This window comes from Mustela putorius, unplaced genomic scaffold (genome assembly GCF_011764305.1).
Source record: "Mustela putorius furo isolate JIRA1106 unplaced genomic scaffold, ASM1176430v1.1 tig00000145_pilon_pilon_pilon, whole genome shotgun sequence".
NCBI lineage: Eukaryota > Metazoa > Chordata > Mammalia > Carnivora > Mustelidae > Mustela > Mustela putorius.
In genome coordinates this window covers 49,540,195-49,560,746 of record NW_025421294.1, presented here as the reverse complement: position 1 = coordinate 49,560,746, position 20,552 = coordinate 49,540,195, and the positions used below count along the sequence as shown (strand labels likewise).

Genomic DNA, 20,552 nt, shown 5'->3' with positions numbered 1-20,552 from the left:
AAAGGTACTGCAAGGCACAAAATGCTAATTCTGAAGATTATGTGTGTGCTTTTATTAAATATTACCATGCCCTGCCTGTTTGAGGGCTTCTCTGCTCTGATTGTTTTATGAGTACCCATGTTAATGTCATTCCCATCTTGCTAGCAGCAGGCACACATTTTAGCGTTTGTATGAGAGTTGATCAAAGGCCACGTGCTGGGGGAATTGCTGAGAAAACACGGACAAGCGATAAAAATCTAACAGATTAATTGGTTTAAATTTCATTTCAGGGTGTTGAACTTTGGCTCGGGACTCTAATACTACACCGTGAGTCAGGGCCTAATTACCAGATTTCCAATTTGCTTCTGAACAATGGTCGTGGTGAGAAGAAAAAGAGAGGGAAGGATTGGGGGTGGGGGGGGTGGGGGGGAGAAAGAATGAATGAATGAAAGAAGGAAGGAAGGAAAGAAATCGTTCAGCCTCCAGTAGATATTTAACAGCTAAGGTTCTGTGCGCAGACAATCCAGAGCGTTTACATTTCCTTCTGCTAACCATGGAAGGCAGAAGAAATCACGGATGCCCTCAGCAGTTTAAAATTCTCAGATTTGCCACATCAGTGTTACAAGGTTCAAGTGCCTTCTCACTCACACCGGTAGCATCAGGCTCTTTACAGCAAGGTGAATTTGTAAGTTAGAACCGAGCCTCAGCCTCCGATAGAAATGATCTATTTCACTGATAGAAAGCAAGGGCCAGGAAAGCCATGTTTACCTCGGGGTTTATGGGTGGCCTTGGGGATAAGGGTTAATTGAGCTCAGAGGTGCCTGCCCATTGAGGTGAATTAGTGGTGTGTGAAGCTATCAGCAGGGTCCTGGGGCTGCTCTTACTTTTGCCTCCGAAATCTCTTGTACTGTGATCAATACCTCACTTGTTTGGGGTAGCTCTGTAGATGACCTGGGTACAAGATTTATCATTCCTTATCACCAAAATGAGGCACTGGTGACAGTTGAGGTCCTATTATGGAAGTCTCATTAGACATGCTTTGTTTGGCTCTTCTCTCCATTCCTGTTATTTTAAATATGTTGGGGAAACAACCCTTCCTCGGTGGTAAAATGTATAAATTGAGAAACGTTCTAATCCCCTTCTCAATCTCAAGATAAAATTCCACTAAAATAGAGATGAGCTGATTTGCCATCTCCGTTGTGTATAGCGTGTGAAAGGAGGTAAACTCTCCTTCTCCAGCATCCTATTAGCCAGATCTCTCGATTAATGAGCATTTCCACGGAGCAGATAACTGATGCTTACAATGGAGGTGAAAATGCTGGCACCAGCCCTTCCTGGCTCCCGAATAAAGACAGAAAGATGCAATTGTGTTAAGTTGATTAACATTCAGAGTACTACAGTATTTGCAAATGGGCCACAGCTCCAGCTGTGCAGTTACTTAGCCTCTCTAAGGCTCTTACCCTCTCATAGCAGTGGTTCCTGCTCACAGACTTGTGGCAAAATGCACAACGTGTCTGCTTGTGTTTTGTTGTTTTCCGATGTGCCAGGCACTGGACCTGCTTGTTGCTGCTCTAAGAATTACTGTTATCACCAGTTCTCCACAAGCCAGAGTTTACTCATTCACCAGAATCCCCAACAGCCTCATCACTGCAGGTTCTGAAGTTTATTGTAAAACTTTTGTAGGAACTTCCAATCCAGGGACTTGCTACCTAGCCAGCTAAATTGACTGAGGAGCTGGGTGTGGCATCAGTCCCTCTAAGATAGGATTATTTTTAAGGCTCTCATTTGCCTGGAATGACTATTAAGGGTGATCTTTTCAGAAATAAGGAACTGACTTTATTGTCATTGTCCCAAAGTTTGAGACTTGTGAAACCCAGGAGCTCAGCCCGTTTCTGTGGGGTACCTCTGACCTCATAAAATCTCAGGTCCTTATCCCTCTATCTTTTTGATTTTGGTGAAGTTGTGCTTGAGACCAGGCCTGTACCCAAGAATGACAGGGACACTAAGTAATCCTACCTGGGACTCAACACACAGATACTTGCCCTTCGTGTTAAGTCAAGACGATCATTCTCACTGTGTTTTTTAACTGAAATGACAACTTTCTGGTCTACCCCCAGATCAGCAGCACCAACACCTGCATTCTGTGATCCAGACAGCTCGTAGCTACCAGCCAGGAGGGAGGGCAAGCAAGTTTGTCCCTAGTAGGAAGACTGACCCTCTATATCTTCACCCTGGACGGGACTGGAATCTCTTCTGGGTTCACCAACCTTCCAACTGGATGCCTGGAACCAATAGCTGAGATGGTGTGCAAAGCATGTGCAAATTTCCCTTTCAGAATGCTAACTTCACCACAGACCCCTAGTCAGCTAATAAACAAATAAATAAACATAGCTCTCAAATACAAATAAACAAACAAATAAAGCTCTTGAATTACTAGCTTTATTTCTGCCTTCCTTAATTTTTTTTCAGTAATTGCTTTATGCAGTTAAGCATTTTATTGTTTATTAGGGTCTTCATTTTGTTTTGTTATTGGTCTGCATTTATTGCCCCATTCACTAGTATATCTAGATGCTACTTGGCAAAGAGATTTGGCCCGTGTCTGTGTCTGCGCGCGTGACACTTTGAAGAAAAATGTAACCCATGATACAGAGACTTCTCAATACCAGACGCAATTAAATCTATTAAATATTAAATGAGGAGATTGAGGATTTCAAGTGTTTTTCATCCTTTATTCCGAAATGACTTGATTTGGCAGAGCCCCTCGCTTTGACAACATTAATGGCTCTCCCAGAAAAGGAGAAAAGGAAAAAATCCGTAGTCAGTAGATGGAAATGTAGACCCAACATTCATTTGCATTAAGGGACTGTTACCCTAACGCGGATACCTAAGCGTATCTTTAGCTAAATTCCAAATTATGTCATTGGCTGAATGCAGAGATGGCCCAAATTGTATATGCTTCCTCTTTAATTTGCAGGTTTACTTACTCTATTCTGAATCAGCAAAATTCTTCAACAATTCGTGGACAGAGAGAGAGCCGAGCAAAGGAAGGACAGAAATCCTAGTGCAACAATTGTAATCTGCACTCTGGGACAAGCACTTTTTGATTTCTGAGTTTGCCTATCTGAGATCTACCACCAAGTGCAGGATCTGTATGCAGGGTTATTTAACAATTTAGCAGTGAAAAATCTTGACATTTTGATGTACCTGTAACTTCTAAATTACACTTGAAAGACTTGTTGAAGGCTTTTTGATTCAATGACAGGCAACATAGCATTGTTTCATAATATGCAAAATTTGTTTGTTAACACTTCGGAAGCTCAGAATTTTATAACTCAGTAGGTGAGAACGTGCTGTTTTCCATTTCACATTGGCTCTGCCAAATCTGAAATTAAAATGTACAAAATATTAATCCTACAACCACCAATGGCAAATATTGCCACTGTTTTTTGGTTTTTGTTTTCTTTTCTTTTTTTCTCTTGTTCTGTGATCACCAGCCACACCATTGGGGCGGGGGGGGGGGGGGGGGAATATTGTGGAAGGTGGGACAATCCTCAAAATGAATTATGCATGGATATCCAATTGTGGTATTTGTTGCAACAATAGTAAGTTCACTTGCCTCTCATTATACAATAAGTAAATAACTCTTTTCTTCCTGACAAGGAGAACTTTCACGCACAAAATTTATTTTTAGCTCAATTCTCCTTATTATCCTATTGTAAGAAAAGTTCGAGATATGAAAGCTAGGGAAAAAGGGGAAATGAAATTAACTTTCCAAAAACAGACAGCCCATATTGGGCAAAGAGGAAACAATTTTCAGGTTAAAAAAAAAAAAGTAACATGGAAGTGCTTCTTCAAGGAATACTCAAGTCTTTATTTGCAGGCAATCTTCCTGGGCCTGGAAAATCATAAAGTCAAATACGAGCAAGTCTAGTGGAAAATCTGTGATGTTAATCTTGGCTAGAGTCGTATTTTTAACAGGCCTTGAATGTGTGTGCTGGATTATGCAGATGGTCATACAGGAATCGGCCTGATAGGATTAAACCTTTATGCTGAACTCTGCTCCATCTGTTCGCCAAGGCTTGCCTTTCCTTATCTGAATATGAATTTTTAGCCTCCTTGTGTCTGGGAGCCGGACTAAAGACAACACTGAAAACATATCTGTGTGCAGATAATTTAACATTTCATTAGTTAGTCTCGGTTGATATCAGCTTGGTCTTCTTCTAGAAAACATTTTTTGCAATGAATTTTCCTAAGAAGGAATTTAAAACTATGGCGGCTCTCTTGTCCTTGTTGCTCGAGGGTTTATTTAGTCTTTTTCCTACTGAATTCTAGGACTCATTCAATACACTGTCATGACACGAGGTTTGCCCTGATATTTGCCCATAAATATCAAACAGAAAGACTTGGTACCCTCCCTGCAGAATCTGACTGTGAGAAAAGATGAGACACACTTAGATGAACGACCCAAGCAGAATATATTCATGTATTTTTTTTTTTCATTACAAGAAGATTGGTATTCGTCATCATTTGATAAAATTAGCTACCCCAGCCATTTCTGTCATCTTCTCTAGGATTTCTATGTCTGCAAGGAGGCTCTTTTAGGAGTAGGGGTTTGTAACTCAGAGTTTTCGTCATGAATGAAACAGGCTAACATTTATTTTGCCCTCCTGTGCATACCTCCCCAGAAGAGGTGAAGTTACTTATTTTTCAGCGGGAAAAGTTGGCTGGGACAAGTTCCAGGGCAGAGGCCAGTAAGTAACCAGTAAGCCAGAGCCTGATAGATGGCTCTGGGGTTTCCAACCCTGTGACAAAGGAAAAGGGAGGGCTGTGACTGCTGGGCTCAGCGAAGCAAACAACATGCAAATGAATGAATTAGTGGTGTAAAAGAAAGATCCTTTAGAATCCTCCTTTGTGGCTGGTTTATGGCAATGCGATCATTAGATGTGTTCCACATAGGCTTGTGATGGAAACGCAAGAGACTGCAGCCCTCTGAGCCTGATTCTTAAGATTTGAGATCCCTCTAGCAGTCGCGGAGGGCTCCAGCGCTTTCCACGATCCCCTTGGTAACACTGGCTCTTGGCTCTGTGTCATTACAAATGGCAGGGGCCAGCAGCTCATCAAAAAACTCAGGCTCTTCCACACACAGGCCTAATTATTAGGTTTACAGAGTACCCTTGACCGGACAGCCAGAGGGCCAAGAGCAGTGAAACTTTGGATTGAAGCTTAAGGTGACTTACGTATATTGGTACAAACGTACATATGACGTCTTATACAACATATGTCTTTGGCATATGTTTTTGGCAAGAATTGTAGCCGGGAGGTAAAAGGTGGCTCCCTTTCAGGAAGCAGGTGATGAAGCTCACTATAAGTCATCTCTTGTAAAATGAACACACGGCCCTAGTTATCTACTCACCACACTTTATTGTAAACTAGGACACCGGATGTTCAATCTCATTACTGAAGCCTGCTTTTGCCCAAGACGGTAGTCACTAGCCATATGCTGCTACTGAAATTTTTTAATTAACTAAAAATTCAATAAAAGTAGAAATTATTTCTTGGTCATACTAGCCACATTTCATGTGATCCAGAGCTACATGGGACTGGTGACCATCATCTCGGACAGCACAGAGACAGAACATGTCCATAGTCACAGAAAGTTCTGTTGAACAGCACTGATCTGAGGAGCGAGTTTAAATAACTGAGCCTATAATTGATAAAGAACAACCAGAGCTACCATTTAGGAGCTACCTTTCCTATGCCAGGACTTGTGCTAGGAATAATGAATCTCTAATCTCTTCAACAGTGATCACAAAATCAAATGCTCCCAGAGCCAAGCAGGAAAGTAACTCAAGATGGGCTAGGGACGGCACCACGGGAGAGGCGTGGAATGTGGTTAACCATGGAGTAGTGTCTGCCCCACCCAAAAGGGACCCAACTCCTCCGTCTGACCTAAGTGTTGCCATTTGAAAACAGGGGTCCAACCCTGCCAGCTCTTCTGAATATAAAGAGAATTTGCAGATCTCCATGTTTAGGTAAAATCTCCTTATTTTTGATTGTAAAAGCAACAAGTACATAGTTTCTGAAAGCACCATGCGACCCAAACCTAAATACGGCTTCAAGCTAGATTGAGCCCATGATGTGATACACAAGTATGTACCTTCTAAAATTCTAAAGGGCCCAGGATCATCTTTTAGTTATTAATTTCCGCAACTACACAACTAATACTGCCACTGGCTCATGAACAATAAACCCACACCACAGCCACTGCCCATTCTGCCTCTGATGGTTAGAAGCGTCTCCCATAACAACATGCAAGACCACACCCGACTAGCCTACCCACGCTGTGTAGGTTTTCTGCAGTTTGAGAGGAGCTCTCAGGTCCTAAAGGATTTCTATTGTCATCATGCAAGACAGCATAGAGAGTGAGTTTTTAAGGAAACTGTGTTTTGAATGTGAGTAGCATCTCAAAATCAACCTTGCCCAGCCTTTAGTAATGCACAACTCCTGCTCTGGGCTTCTCAGAATGGTAATGCTTCTATTTCTCTTCATGACCAAGGCTGCTACTGCTCACGTATTTGACTGAATTTTTGTTATTGCGAGCCTTATCGTTTGGAGCCAGTTTCCTCTCCTCCCTGACACATTCAGGGACGCTGCGCTCCAGTGTTTTGTTATAGCCCAGATGTTTCCGTGGTGATGATCAGTGACGTCACAAGCACCGGAATGTGTATCATCAAATGTATCCAGACAGAGGAGCAAAGTAGAGGGGGACAGATTGACTGACTCAACTTCCTCAAAAATTATTCTTTGGAGTCTGGGCTGTTCAATCTGGACTGCAAAGAGCAAACACTCATGCTTGCCTGTTTGTCATTCATTTCTACTCTCGGATTATTAATTATGTGGTAAATCTTGTCTATGTACCAAAAATCCAGATTAACCTTCCTCACATGCCAGCTTTCAGAATGTTACTGCTCTGCTCGAAAGCTTTCTGTTGTTTCCCCTGAGCCTATAGGACCAAGTCCGCCCTTGTGAGTCTGGCCAGTTCTCCCCTTCCAACCTCATTCCCTATTTCTCCCAAACTGGAAGCAGGACTTGGCAGCAGTTGGGACCCCTGGCTCTGGATTCGGAAGGCCTCAGCTCACATCACAGCTTCCCTTGGGTAAATTGCTTTTCATAAGCCTCAGTTTGTATCACTTTAATTGGGGGTAACAATTTTATGAGAAGCCATCTCATGAAGTTGTTGTGAGGTTTAAATAACTTAATCCATGTGTGCAAGGCTCTGCATGGAGAAAGCAATGAGTAAATGTGAGAGAGAATGGAAAAGATGAGATGTTGCAGGACGAGGAATGGGAATATAAGGAAAAAGAAAATGAAGATGAGACGACAGGCTCTTCAAACATGCTTTGCACATTTCCATCATTTCTTTTTCAGGAAGACTCTATCCAAACAGTGCTCTATCATAAAGACTTAGGCCTTCATAAAGACATAAAGGTCTTCGGCTTGAAACCATCTCTTCCGAGCCCAGCCTACCAAATGCTCTTTGGTGAATTTCATATCTTCCCCATTCAGTTGTCACGAGTACCTTCCCTTGAACTTTTAGCTTGATGTGTATGAATGTGCAGAGCTAGGGTTACACATATGAATGCAAATTAAACCCCCAACAGTCAACACATCCCCTGCAGGCAGGGACCTCATTCAGTCACAAACTGGGGAGACAGTAGCCTGCACTTAACCAGTACCTGACAATTAACTAGTACTGTGAAGTCTTCAAAGGGTTTGCCCATGCATTATCTCAATTATTCTTAATGTCAACCCTGAAGAGCAGGCAAGCAGATGTCATTCTAAATTCCACTTGACAAACAAGGTAACTGAATTTGAGAGACTCTCTTGAATTTGAGACTCTTGAGAGTCCACACTGGTTGATAAAGTCAAATATTTAAAACACCCAAACTCCCCTTCAATTTTGGTATTTATCTGAAATTTATGCTCAGTTTGGCTAAAACATTCATTTCAATCATGTAAATACTACAGCCAAAGTCCCATAAAATCTTAGTTGTGCAATTCCTATTCCCAAGATAGAGTGTAGATATTTATTAACTTTACAGAATATTACTACTCTATTTCCAAGTAAAGTTATTTTCCCCCTAAGACTCAGCCCCACATATGAATTATAGTAAAATCTCTCTCTACCTTCTTCTATTTCCAAGTTCAAAAAATGGCATCCTAATATAATACCACAGGTGCCAATTTAAACACAGGAACACTGGAAATACTGCCAGACTTCCAAGCTTAGAAGTGTTTCTATTGTTACAAGTTGGGCTGCTAAACACACAGAGTCTGAACATCAAATATGAGTGTAGCAGCACTATGGGAACTTACATTTTTTTAAAGTGTAGAGCAGTTCCCCTTAACTTTCTTTTTCAATCTGGACATTATCCATCTCAATGGTGTTCATTATAGAATTTTGCACATACAAAGAAAATAATAAAAGTTCACTGGCTAAATAGGTTATCTTAAAATAGTACCTTAATAACATTTTCCCCAACTTTTTTTTTTTTCCTTTTGAGCAACAAGGATTGAATCCCACAGGCTTTCACTAACCAAATCAAGAAGAGTTTCTATGACTCTGCCAAAGTTGAAAGGTAGAGGAAGGAATCTGAGGTCTGACTTTATTGATTTGTTGCTCATAATAGTTACTGGAAGGGCACAGCTGGGTTTGATGATTCAGCCAGAAGATTTTAGCAAAGAACGACCAAAATTGTATTTTCCTTCTCTACAAAGAAATGATAAAATACATTGCAACTCCTGGGACAGAGTCCCCTCATCCATAGTCCCACACATAATATACCTAAAAACATCTGCCTCAGGCCCCACACAAAGTAGGTGCTCAGCATGTTGAATTCTGATCTGTGCCCGAAAAGTAGTAGACAAATAATAAAGAATTAAAGTTCTCAATTGGTAGCAACCACATAAATTTTAATCATTCTAAATAACAGCCAAAGTCTATTGCTATTTGTACGTATGTTGCATATGCTCGTCTCTTGAAATTTTTCTTATTTTGCCCCAAGGTCAATGAGAGAAACTGATGTGATGAAGAGAGGCCCTAAAGCTGACATTGTCTGTACTTCTATTCCTCATGTTCTCCTGCCGCATGTCTCCCCAGAACTACGGGCAGAGAATGTGGGTTTGAGTAACTGGTGTCCTGCTGATTACAACGGTCAATTAAATAACCCAGAAACCCAGGAGCATATGTTCACATATACAATATTGATTAATTTTGGAGATTGGGGTAAAAATATATTAGTACTTGGGTTCCGCTTTCATGCTTAGTGGTCAGATAAGTATTCGTCCAATTCAGATCTATTTCTGCACCCTGTGGGCTCTAGAGTGTTACTTTTGTGTTTCACTTTCCTTTTCCTTCTCTGGTTACCGTCTGGTTTCCCATGTCGGTGCCTCTACTATGACTGACCAGCAGCATATGTTTAAGCAGGATTTTAATTACTAGGCCATCTCCCAGCCAACTAGCCCAAGGCAGACTGGCAGAAAAGTTCTACAATCCACGTCTCAGACTCTCTCTTGCTCCTCTCCAGGTAAATCTCTTTTTTTCTGAAGATGCTAAAATCATGCTGATGGAATCATATTCATCTGATAAGGATGATGACCACCTAATTTCTATAAAGTTTCATTTCTGTCCGCTGAGTATTTCAAGTTGCAGGGCTGGCACAGGGAGATTAAGATGGGGTGCCTGATAGTGTGACGTGATACCAGGATTTTTTTATCTTAACCCAGAAAAACACCTTCCCATATATCACTGCACATGCCAACTAACAAACCCTGGGGATTTAGCACAGATCTGGCTTTTCAATTTGCCTTTGAGTAACGTCATCAATTTGCTTCAATTGAAGCAGGAATTATATTACATGATCAAATAGCAGTAGAATTTCTCTCCACCTCTGAAGTCCAACGCGAGGAGATTAGCGTTGACTAAACAGTGGGAAAGAACAGTGGTGATGACTGCCTTGTGTCAGCTAGCTGGAGGTCCAAATGCTACAGATGCAAAAACCAAACATTTTCTATTTGGCCACAGCCAAATCTTTGAAGGATGGCCTCAGTTTCCCTCATTTGCTATATGGAGAGAATAATAGTAGCGCCCTCCTATGGTGCTTAAGAGTATTAAAAGAGATGGTACAAAGGGCTTTAAGCACTGAACCTAATGGGTGAGCAATGCTCAAGGGTCCCTCTCATAACAGCAAAACCATCATCACTCAAAACAGTGTCTAAACCTAACACTTTACTGGGCAAAGAGTTCTGTTAGCTTATGGTTAAGAAGATGCATTGGACCCATATCTCCAAGTCAAAAAGAAACCAACCTATGGAAAATTCTCCAAGTTATTTTTTCAAAGAACGGATCTCAGATTAGCTCACCTTGCCTGTTAGCCTCCTCCTAAGCATCTAATACTTTGTCCCCACATGGAATTTGGACACGATTCTCCCTCCACCAAAATTGCTCTTTCCTCTTCACTTGACAAAACGCTACTTGTTTGTTTTCTAAATTTTAAAAGTATCCCTGATTTCTTCAGACTTGGCTGAGTCCCCTTGTTTAAAGCTCTCGGAGCAGTCTGTATTTTCCTTTTGTAGTGCTTACCATCATTGCATTTAAGTAATTTAAATTAATTATTTTTTGCAATTATTTACATAATATTTACACACACACACACACACACACACTCACACACACGCACACAGGACTATATATCTCAAAATGTCAAGAGCTGGCCTTGCCTTGTTCACCTGTGCATCTCTATTGTCTTATACAATAGTAGCCAATCAATAAGCATATGTTAAATAGATGAATGGATGAATGAGGGAAAGAGATAGAGAAGAATCACTGGAGTTGTTAGGATAGGAAGGAAGTAAACAGAGTAGTTTAAAAGTTGACAACTCTTCCCCTTGTCCTTAACAATCATCAGTACATCCACACTGGGCTTCCTAAATGGATAGGCAGCAGCTCCTTGGAATCTGTTTTCCTAATTTTCCTAGGCTGATATGGCCCCCAGTCCAGCAGCAGGGACTCTCTGCTCTTGGGGGCTAAAATTAGCACCAGTAAGCTCCTCCTGCAGTGGGATCTAATCATGCAAAGGCCCAGGTGGGCCTTGCTGACAGATGTTAAGGTTAGAAGGAAGGGTAGCAGCCAGATGAGAAAACAGAGCCACCCCCTTCCGGAGGTACCAGCACTTCCTGTCTTTAGGCCTGGCTGGTTCCTGCCGGCCCACCCCCTCCCCCATGCATCAGTTTCAACACAGTTGCTGCTCTTTCTGTCATTTGAACTCAAATTCTATCTCGGAAATTGATGGGCGATTCTGCCCCTGACAACACAATGTCAGCTTTGCTCAGTGTCCAGCTGGTTCCGTATATATTATCATAATGTGCTGCCTGGGTGGACCCTGGCTGATTCTCTCCCTTGACTCAAATCCTCCTTTCCACACTAATTTCTGCCCTCTGACATGTAGACACTACTCGTTTAAAAATAAAAACAGAATTAACAGCTTGGGAAACATTTTGATTTTTAAAATCCTATAAGGACAGTAAACATATTCTAATGGTAAACTGAACTAAAAAGATTTTCTTAAAAATTAAAAAAAAAATTTTTTTTTAATTTGTTTCCCAGGGTCCTACCCTGTTTCCTGATGACTTGAAAGAATTATTACTTCCCCAACCCTTAAGCCCTCTAAAACACTTTCCCAAACTTCAGACCTGATTTTGTCCGATCCCAGTATCACTTATGCTATGACCGCCTTAATATTAACTAATTAATCTAGCTGCTATTTTTGTTTAGATTTTCTTTTTCTTTAAATTCAGTCTTGTCCTAAGCAGTGACAAGAGAGATCACGACTTTGGAGTGCCATGTTTTTGTTTGTTTGCTTACTTGCTTATGCATCAGGATAGACATGTTAACTCTTTAGAAAAAAGTTTTTTTGGTAGTGTTTTCCCCTCATCACCTAAAATCTTCACACGTACTACATGGAAACCTACTCTAGAAGCTCACTGCTAACCATCAAGTGGACTCAATGCTAGCACCTCAGCTGAAGAAATTCAGAGAGAAGAATGTCAGGGGAGAGCTACCTAAGTGATGGTGTATGCGACACACTGTTAACCTCTTGCAGAAATGCTCAAGGTGAAGGGAAGTTGGCCTTAGATCTATCCTGTGGAATGACCATCACCTTGGCATTGTGGTGGCCACTCACCAGGTGAGTCTAACACCTCAGGGGACAGGAGACCTCTCTCACAATCAGCTGGATTCAAACAACAAATCATCAGGACTTGAAGGACTCTACTAACTTCCTCCTTTAATTGATGAAGAAATCTAAGTACACACTTGAGGTCCTGAAGAAATGTAGAGGCAGACTCAGTTTTTATTGATTTCTGAACGTATAACTAAAAATGTCCAAACAAAAGTGTTTCAAACCCATTCTTGGCCACTGACCCTAAATATCTCCTCTTCAAAAGATTAATGACCAGTACACAGAAGCTTTCATTTGCATGTTCACATCACTTGAATCCTCTGAAATTCTCAAGTGAGTGACGTTCCTGTTTGGAACAATCAATTATGCAAATAAGCACAATTGGAAATATAATGATTTTGTAGCCAAATATAAGACAAAAGCAATAGGTTTTTAAAAGTTCTGTCATTGTGGTCCAAGACATAAGCAGAAAGTCTCACTCCTTGCCTCCCACCATGGTCCTCCCCACATGCTTTGTGCTCATTAAAATAAGTTAGGTGTGGCTCACTCATTTATTAGGTCATTCAAAATACCAAAGTTTCCCAAAGTTGATGGGTTTGTCAAGAAATTCATATAAGAAAATCCATATCAGTTTCCCATGTTATTTGTAGCAAGAGGTTTAGTAATCCTTCAGCACCTTAACAAGGAGACTGTTAGTATCCCAACAGTCCTTTAACTCATGGTCTCACAGCTTTCCCTTGGTCTCCTTTTTCTCTCCCTGTATACATGCCAAGGAGCCCATATGGTCAACAAATGATTTCTACAGAGATGAGTTAGAACATCCTTGCAAATAAATAAAATATTATCAGCCTCCCTCTTATCTTGCCAACCCCATAGAAAACATACCAGTCATCAAATAAAATGCATGGTTTTTTTTTTTTATTTGACTAGCAGAATGTGGTACAGTCATGGGAAAAATAGGTTATTGAAGGAAAATAAGCTGTAAGGTAAACATACGCAGTATGCCATTAAAACGAAAAAAAGATACGCTCTGGGCTAACTTTTGAAAGGTCTATTTAAGATACCAGCATAAATACCTTCCTTGTACTGAGGAAAAGTAAGAACAGTGGGATAAGAGATGGAAAGAGTTTTAGCATAATATACAGAGCAAGCGGTTGAAAGTACAGACTCCAAAGTCAGGCTCTCCAGGTTTGAACCTAAGATATATACTACTTATCTGCTGTGCAACTCTGGGAAATGTATTCTACTTCTCTTAACTCTGTTTCCTCATCTTGACAAGGGGTGCCTCTAGCATTACGTGCCAAGCAAAGGAAGAGCTCAGTGAGGCTTACTGTCCTTATTCTTAGTACTATTAATATGCACAACTATGTGGGTAGGTAGATGAGGGGTGGAACCCCGGGTCTGATTCTAATTTGTTCTGGGGTTTTGGGTAAGTTACTGACCCTCTCGAAATCCCAGTTTTCTCCTCTATGGGATGAGAAATGGGATTATATTGTATTATATTAAAAATGGGAATAATAATCGTTAGAGCTCATGAGATTTGTTGAAGTATTTTATGATGTAAGTAACATAATGACTACGGTACTAGCACAGAGTAACCGCTCCATAAATGATAGCTGATAAGAGCCCTCAAATAGCAACAAGGGCAATTCTACTACTACACATTACCCCCTGGCCTGGTCACCACCAAGCAGGGCAGCAAATTCTGAGCAGTATTTCTACTTTGCCAGCAGTGCTGTGTGCGGGGTCCCATTCAAATAAGGAAAACACAGATCACCTGCTTCACAATGACCCATGGCTCCCAAACTCTTTCATTCGCCTGATACTGACTGCTTGCTGGCTATCGAGTCCCCAACATTAAGATTTCTAGTGTTACCCACTCTACAGACTAGTCTGGGTATACCTTGAAAATCAGTCTTTGCTCACGTCTTTATTTATCATCTTGACTTCTTGTCACATCCTTTTTTATTGCAAGGGAAGACAAAAGACAACTTCCCCACTGCTCAGAGAAAAAGACCCGACTTGGGGATTGAAAATCAGGCCCCTCTGTGCTTCTATTTTTGTGACACATCTGGATATTCTTAGCCCTAATGTTCCGTCCTTTCATCTGTCTTGCTTTTCCAAATAGGAAAATGTAATGTGCCCTCTACATAACAAAGCACGACATCGGTATTTATCTATGGTAATGTGGACCCTTCACCAAAATGCTCTTGCCCAAGTGGGCGCTGCTGGAGTTCTGCACCCAAACAGGTCATGTGAAGGGCCACCGTCTAAGTGTAAAGTTCTGTATTGTTCATTCTCAGCCCTTGTGTTTTGAAAGCATGTTTCTGTCAGGAAGCTGGAGAGATGTTCCAGACCTTCCTCTCAGGATCTTCGGGAATCCCAGAGAGACCGTTGCAAACCTATGCCAACTTGAACTGGAAAGGCATCACAGTGGGACCCCAAGTCACCAACCTGGTTGGATTGGTTGATCCAGCAATCATAAAGTTATGCTCCTCCCCACCACCAATTCACACTTTACAAGCATACCATGGACAAAGAGCACTAAATGGAGTCTGAAAGAAACTATGTGAATGTGAGAAGATTACATCCTATCACTAGGTCTCTGTTTCTTTCTCTGGGAAAGAAGGGGATGTGTTAGATGACCTTCTATACTTGCGATGACTCTTCACATGGCATGAGCTCTCACCGTAGTGAGGGAGGAGAGATAAATTGGGTTGGTACATTTCTTTGTTGTTTAGTTCTCATTCACTCATCCAGTTTGAGTTGGTTGGGGTTAGACAAATAATATACCTTTCAGAGGCCACATGCAGCCCTCCATTTGAAAGGCCTTAAGAAAGTCTCTACAAGTTCAAAAGAAGTCAAAAGGCAAACTCTTTCTAGGCTACTTATGCAAAAAGTAAATCGATAAGCCAAGACCATCTGGAAAAAGGATTTTCAAAATGTTTGACTTTCTTCCTATTTTGAACACTTGCACTATTGATAGAATGAGGAACAATCCGGGGGAGCCCTCCCCGGCACAGCTAACTCCCTGGTGAGCTTCCAAGGACCGGCAGGGAAGAGCAAAGTTATAAGCAACTCAGAGTGATCTTGCCCTGGGCTTTTGTGACACACTAGGAGTCCATGTAATTGAAAATGAGTTCATCAAAGCTCTGCTTGGCCCCCCACACCATTTCACAATTGCCACGGACCATGGTCTGAGCATCTCACATGGGCCAGACTAATCTGGTTCTCGGAGGCTCTCCGAGCCTCAACTCCTGCCATCCTCCCAGTGACTGGGAGCGACAGGGGTCATCCCAGTCTCCCCTGGGGTCCTTTAACTCGCCGGAGCAAAACAGCTCTTGCACACGCTGTCCTCTCTTCCCAGAAATTTGTGTCTGTCCCTTTAACCTGGTGAAAACTTACTCAGCTCTTAGGTTTTGGCATAACTGTGATTTCCTCAAGGAAGTCTTCCCTGACCCCTCACTCCTCCCCACTCCTTTTGTACAGAACTCCCATGAGTTGCTTGTAAGCTGTGCTTAATATCTTTCTTCCCTCTTGACATCATAAATTCTGTGAAGACAGGGACTGCATCGGCCTTGTGCTATCGCGCCCGAGCTTGGTGTCGGGCCTGTACTGGATGCTTAGAACCAGTGAGTGAAGAAAGGAATGACTGGAAGTCCACCTTACTGACACCTTATTCCTTGGCTAGAAAGCCAAAGAAAGGACTACACCACAAATAGCCAGTGCATTGCTTTGTTCCCCTGAAGCCCCGTTTCTCCAAAGGTACCTCCAGACGAGAGGAGGCATGTGTCAACAGCTTCAATTCCGAGTGCCCAAAATTGTGTGTGTTAAAAGGCAGTCTAGGGGCACCTGGGTGGCTCAGTGAGTTAAGCCTCTGCCTTCGGCTTGGGTCATGGTCTCAGGGTCTTGGGATCGAGCCCTGCATCGGACTCTCTGTTCAGCAGGGAGCCTGCTTCCCCCCTCTCTTTCTGCCTGCCTCTCTGCCTACTTGTGATCTTTTTTGGGGGGGAAAAAAAGGCAGTCTAGAGATGACCCAACCCTGCTCTCACTGAACACATACCAAATGGAGGCCATGGAAGCCAAGTAACCGGCCCAGAGTCACACAGCTAGTTCCTGGCAGAGTCAGGTCAGAAATCTAGCTCTTCCATCAGACAGCCTCCCCTCTCTCCGTTAGATCCAACTGATGCCTACTAACCGCCTCTTAGGGCCTCATTACACAGAAAGGAGAAGAGGGGGCCTCTCCTTTCTATGGGAACCTCCATGCTGTCTCTGAGTTTGGAGTAATCTCCCCAAGCCTGAATCATCTTTCTCTGCATGTCCATAAAACAACAAATTTAAGTGCAGCTGGGCACAGGGAGTCAATGGGGCTGGATACCCAGGGGCAACCAACAGAAGCAAAAGCTGCTTCTGTCTGGAGCAAAAGGATTAAAGAAGGTCAAATGCTAAAGAGCAAGAATAACACCATATTGTCAGGGACAGCTGGAAGGGGACACTACAATGGAGAGGTCAGAACTAACTGGTGGTGGGGAAAATCGGATTCTACTTCTCTGATGCCGTAATTACAGCAAGAAGATGGGCCCAGGGACTCTACCGCCAAACTCTATTCTACAAAGTAGTTTTAGTTTGACCAAACCCCACTTTTGTGTAGATTTGTTTTATTTTGGCATCCTGACCCATTTATACTTCATGCCTTTATCTGTATAACCACCTTGAAGGGAACTTTAATTCTTTTGTAGCTGATGCCCACAAAAACTAAATTGTGCTTTATTCCCAATTTTAAAAAGCAGGGATGTTTTAAAAGATCTATATTTGAAGCCAAGAAACTAAGTAAGACCTCAGGTCCAGAACTCGTGAACATTAAAATATCCACCATCTAGAAACGGATTGCTCAAATAAACATGATGCTTGTACAAATTCATACTGATTTTTAAAAAAGAACCTAAGTATGAAAAACACCGGAGAGGGTGGCCTACTGATGACCAGCTGAGCTCTGTGACCCATTCAGATGTCCCAGTGATCATGGAGGAGGCATGTCCTCCAACAGCCCCAAAAAGCGAGAGTGTGAAGGGAGGCAGAAGAAGGGAAGGGATAAAACACATGCATGCCAAAAAAAAAAAAAAAAAAAAAAAAAAAAATCTCCTAGAAAAAATGAGCATTTAAACTGCTTGTCAGAAGGCTTCCTGACAAAGCCACTAGAGTGTATTCACAGGCATTTGCATAAATGCTGCCGGTGAGTTCACCATAGCTGCTAGCGCTAATGGTACATAAAGTAATTTAGTCACTTCTCCCGGCATTCTATGTCAGAATGATGAGCGCCGGCACTTTGCCTTGTTGCATATTAGATCATTAGATAATAAAGTGTTAGTGCATGAAAGCTGACAGGGTCCCCGCACTGTAGCTCTGTGAGGGCACCGCATTTTGCCACAAATAGAGAAACTGATGCCCCAATTGGCCTTAAATTCAAGTAAACACAACCTGAAACTCAAGAGAACAATAATAACAATATCAACACTCCCAAGCCTTTAAAGATCCCCAGCATAGGGTCCTCACTAATTTGCCCAAGTGACGGGAAGTTAGGGCAGATGCATAAGCTAGGACGGCACATTCCCGTGGGTGGGGATGATTCTGCTGCTTTGGCTCCAAGCCCAGGCTTCCCAAAAACTGAAACCCTGAGAGTAGTCACCTTCTGACACTACCTGTCTTCACAGTGCACATCTTCCATAAAGCAATTGCTAACTTAAAGATGAAACCTCACTAGCCTAAACTCTCCCATAAATATTCAGTCAAAGAAAATCTCAGTATTTATGAATGAAGAAAAGAACGGCGGGGAGCAACTACCATGAGCTACAGGAAGCCAGGATTCACCCTCTTTGGACCATGCAAGATTCTGTGCAATGAATTTACCTTTGTCAACTCTCCCACTTGAAATACAGGGGCTGTGACTTGAGCTTGGAGGTTTGGAGGTCCGTGGGTCACACAGGGATGACTGTATGCATGAGTGTAAAGCGTGGTCTCTTTTTCTACTTATATGCAGAAAGATGAGCTACGAAAGGGAACTTTCCTCCAACTGTCTGACAAGCAGGATATAAATAGAGATGTGCAGAGTTGCTCAAAATAATTCAGGCTACCTGTAAATGAGCTGGTAAAAAGCCCAGAATGAGGGAAAATGAAGGCTTCTACAGGTCACCTACGAGGTGAAAATATCTAGCAGTCTCACTGAGCAGTGGCTGTCTGAGGCGGGGGTGAGGGAGTACAGTGGCTGAAGGGTAGGGACTTGGTTCTGGAAGTCTTAAACAGGGCAGTTTCAAACAGGATTTTTCAGTGGCAAAGTTAAGTATTACCATACCCCCCAAATCAACATGCATTAGCATCTAAGTCGACTCCCACACATCCCTAAGGTAAGAGCCCAGGAGTCACCCTTTGCTGAGTAGATATTTATGTATCAGCTTGAAGTGTCTAAATGAGTGGGTGGTTTTGTGTGGCTGGTTGATTCATGTGTTCAGAGAAGTAGATTTCCATGCATTGTCATTAGAAGGCACCTCAAGCTATCTCCCTTTTTATTCTACTGGAGAGAAATGAAGTAAGGCATTGGTGACTGCGAGCCCCCCCTAGCTGAAGAAGATAAGACACATCCAGACCCTCCATGATGCTTAACCATTTGCGAACAGGGAAATGTCACCATTTTCTTGAATAATATGTTAATAATCACATGGCCCCTTGCGGACTGGTGAACTGGAGAGGAGGAATAAAACATTGCCTCTAAAACTTAGAATAATATGATATCCCACTTGAAATATTAATATGTACATGTAGAAGCAAGACTATTTTTGAGTTGGGAGGAAGCCTAGAGGCCTTTTGGTCTGGAGATCTCAAACTGTTAGCCCATGGCTGTCTTCTTCCTAAGTACATTTCCCCCTTCAGAGGGTTTAAAAGTTGTGTAATTAGTTACCAACAATTAAAAATTAGGAGTTTTAATTCTTGCCAAACTAGAACATCTGTCCCCAGGGGTTCTCAGTCACTTTGTTCTCCACTGTCTAGGGCTGCAGGAGGACAGAACGCATACTTGCCCTTCTTCTGCAGTTTCCATCCAGCCTACTTCCCCTATGTATATGACCTGCCCCCACTCAAGCCACACTCTTTCTTTTTTTTTTAATCCCCCTACAGATCATCACCTTCATTTTACCAAGAAGAAGACAAAGGATCCCCAAAGGTAAGATGACCTGTCCAAGGTGACATAAAGGCCAGAGGTGAAACTAAGAAACTGAATTTAGGTTTTCTGGCTCCTACCTCAAGATTCTTTCCTCCACATTATAATTCAAAATAATGTTCCTGACCTCTACGCTCTAAAGGTGCCCTTCTGGCAGGTGGTTTCTGTTGGTTTGTGCTGTTTTTGTTTTTTCTTTTTTCCTGGTGGAGATTATTTGCATGACGTCATGTGGTCCATCACTGCCTTCCCAAAGGCAGGAATGGGAGTTGGCTGTGTCTGCATTTGGAGCCCATTTTGGAACTGTGAACCCATGACTGGTAGATTTCAAACTGACAGTTAAGTCTGTCTTTGGACAAGACAGTAGCCATTGTAACTAACCAAGCCACAGTGGAAAACAAGACTTCAGTTTTTAAACCACAGCTTTCCAAATTGTGCTCACTGAGTATGTACCTAGTTTTTCTTCCTCCTTTCCCCTAAATACTTCTAGTAATACAATGCCTTAAGTAACTCCAAGGGTATTAAAAAGGCAACATTACTGTAAAATGAGGATCAGAATAATTTTAAGTACAGGAATGGAACGAGGAATGTAATCACGAGCAGGTGTTTCAAATGGCCTCCTGCAAAAAAGTAATATCCATCCATCTCAGCACTAATGAAACCATAAAGAAGCAGCTTTTGAAAGATGATGGTTTACTTTAAAAAGACTGTAAAACTGGATGTGGTGAAGGATCCCTTCTTAGAGTGTTACATCTGGTTAATTAATAAAAAGTACAGTTTGTTTATTCCTTAAGTGCAGAAAAATCAGGCAAAAATAATGATAGTGGTGTGTTTATTAAATTAGAATGCTGGCAGGGAAGGGAGTTTTCTACCTTATGAATTATGTCATGGACAGCTCATGGCCCTTGGAAAAAATCAGGCAATCGGGTGGTAATTTGTACAGTAGTGTTTTTAAAAGAATCCTGCTGATGTAGCAAACCGGAAAGTGAAGTGGGGAAATGGGTCTAGAGTTTAATTTGGAGGAGATAAGAGAAAGTCCAGAATGGTGACTGGTATCCAGTATAGTCTCAATCATTGTTTCTTGGATGGATGGCTGGATGGATGGACTAATGGAAGATGAATAGATG

General features: G+C 42.0%; 1 protein-coding gene across 4 annotated transcripts in view; it reads right to left on the bottom strand.

Annotated features, from left to right (window-relative positions):
- EBF1 (EBF transcription factor 1) overlaps positions 1-20,552 on the bottom strand; it is a 386,396-nt gene that overhangs the window by 104,835 nt on the left and 261,009 nt on the right. The gene's annotated exons all lie outside the window — the stretch shown is intronic.